Below are 2,500 nucleotides of genomic sequence, written 5' to 3'. Positions count from 1 at the left end.
GGTTTCACCTTAATGCGGCTTGTACTGAGACATGCATGGCTTAATCTTTGAGACAAGCATATGACTACTGGCAGGATCAACCAGGGAGCTGCGCCAACTAGAGCTGAGCAGCCGGCCGCCCGGGAGTGTGTCCCGGGGGCCCGCGCGAACACGCAAGCGTCCGCTCAATCATTCTGCAAACAGGAGGAGGCTGAGCTCCCCTGCACAATACACCTCGAAACCCTCTCAGGTCCCGGCGGCGCGCAGCGCCGTCCCAAGTACTTGGTCGGGTTCGAGAGAGGCGCAATCGCCCGGAGTTAGGCGAGTAGACGCTTTCGGTGCGACCACCCGTGCTCCCAACTGAGCTTGCCGCTGCCGACAGAGGCCCGGGAGCGTGCTGTCGTGGCATTGCCGGCGGGAGACAACACGCGCCACCTACGGTGACCGGCAGCTCCAACGCCAGCGCCACAGAAGGACAAAAGCCCCACTTGGGTGCCGAAGCGAACTCTCCCAGCACAGCGCACGCGCCAACACATCCGCACAGCTGCGATACAAACCACCAGCGAGAACCGCTGGGGCGACCGAGCAGCAGACGGCGTCGCGGCGCCGAGCGCCGGGCGGCGGCGCATCCTCAACGCACACAGTCCTCAATCGGACCAGCACACTGAAGATGTCCACCGCGCTTCGCACCGGGCCCGCGAGGACCTACTTTGGCCGCACGGCGCCGCGCGCAGGGTGCGCCGGCGCGCAGCTGCGACGCCTGCCGCGTCCGTCGGCCGGCGCGCCTGCCACTGGCCGCCCCCACCAGCCGGCTGTAGCGCGTGCGCCCACGCACCGCGCGGCCAGCACGCCGGGAGGCGCCCCCTCACCGGCCGGGGACGGTCCCACCCAGCCACCACCGCGTATCGCTTCACACCCAGATGCCGTTCAGTTTCATCGGCATGGTGGGTATCGCTGGAACAACCGGTTAGTACCTCAACCTATCGTCGCCATCACCGATTCACCCCTAGCGAGAACAACCGCACCACAACGGGTTACCATTTCTTCATTTGCGTAACTTCACCAGAAAACGTAGGCGTCCATCGCCATTAGCAACTTCAACGATTATTGCATGCCTGTGTCAGGTGTCACGCCACACTACGTCTGCCCACATACACGCAACAAAATGTGCACGCCTAGACAATACGTGGAAGGTGGCCCCCGTACGTATGCGATGTCCATTGCTCGAACGACTGTCAACCGGCCTCTGTAGCATGTCGCAGATATGGAACGCGGTGCACCATGCTATCACGGTGTTTGAGGAGAGACGACTAGGTCCGAATACATCAACACACAGCTCATGCTGATCGCCATCCACGGCGTCCGTTCCTCCCACACGTCTCTATGGCGTACCACACTGCAATCCAGCTCTCATAGGGAGACGACACGTAGCTGCGTGCACAATATTTGCACTGTATGGTCCGCCGTTTTTGGGCGCAGTCGTTGTACGGTCACACATGTGCCACGATGTATCATTCAGTACATAAGGACGAATGTGCAGTACAGATTGTGGTTCACGCGTACGACATCAGCGGACAGTTGACACAGGCCGCACCACAACGTAGCCTGCGTACGTCGCATGCGAAGGGCATTGAACATGCAAACTTGTCACCAACCAGCTTGCGAAGGCAGGGGGCAAGGTGGGGACGTGGGGACGTGGGGAGGGGTGGGGGGGGGGGGGGGCGGCATGTACGTCCTGCTGCCATCCACATTACAGTGTACAGCAGGAGCATGTGGAAAGTCAGCAAGACTTGCAAGGTGTTTAACATGAAGCGATACACAGGGGAGCGGGCAGTGCGAGTAGCGAACTATATTGCGAGGGTTGCGGGTGGGCAACACTACACTAATTGAACGAGTCGTATAACAATTACAGAGCAGGTTTAGGCGACAACGTGGGTTACGTTAGCGGACAACGTGGGTTACGTTAGCGGACAACGTGGGTTACGTTAAGGCACAACATGGGTTACGTTAAGGCACAACATGGGTTACGTTAAGGCACAACATGGGTTACGTTAGGGCACAACATGGGTTAGGTTAGGGGACAACATGGGTTAGGTTAGGGGACAACATGGGTTAGGTTAGGGGACAACATGGGTTAGGTTAGGGCACAACATGGGTTAGGTTAGGGCACAACATGGGTTAGGTTAGGGCACAACATGGGTTAGGTTAGGGCACAACATGGGTTAGGTTAAGGCACAACATGGGTTAGGTTAAGGCACAACATGGGTTAGGTTAAGGCACAACATGGGTTAGGTTAAGGCACAACATGGGTTAGGTTAAGGTACAACATGGGTTAGGTTAAGGTACAACATGGGTTAGGTTAAGGTACAACATGGGTTAGGTTAAGGTACAACATGGGTTAGGTTAAGGTACAACATGGGTTAGGTTAAGGTACAACATGGGTTAGGTTAAGGTACAACATGGGTTAGGTTAAGGTACAACATGGGTTAGGTTAAGGTACAACATGGGTTAGGTTAAGGTA

At 57.1% G+C, this 2,500-nt stretch overlaps 1 non-coding gene across 1 annotated transcript in view; it reads right to left on the bottom strand.

The window, feature by feature from the left end:
• LOC124724865 overlaps window positions 1–87 on the bottom strand; it is a 1,909-nt gene extending 1,822 nt beyond the window's left edge. Inside the window, exon 1 of the ribosomal RNA XR_007006634.1 lies at window positions 1–87. This exon is cut by the window's left edge and continues 1,822 nt beyond it. This is a non-coding gene — a ribosomal RNA (small subunit ribosomal RNA).
• Window positions 88–2,500: the final 2,413 nt, after the last annotated feature.

This window comes from Schistocerca piceifrons, unplaced genomic scaffold (genome assembly GCF_021461385.2).
Source record: "Schistocerca piceifrons isolate TAMUIC-IGC-003096 unplaced genomic scaffold, iqSchPice1.1 HiC_scaffold_102, whole genome shotgun sequence".
NCBI classification, from domain to species: domain Eukaryota; kingdom Metazoa; phylum Arthropoda; class Insecta; order Orthoptera; family Acrididae; genus Schistocerca; species Schistocerca piceifrons.
Note: the sequence above shows the minus strand (reverse complement) of the source record. Positions and strands in the feature narration are given on the sequence as shown.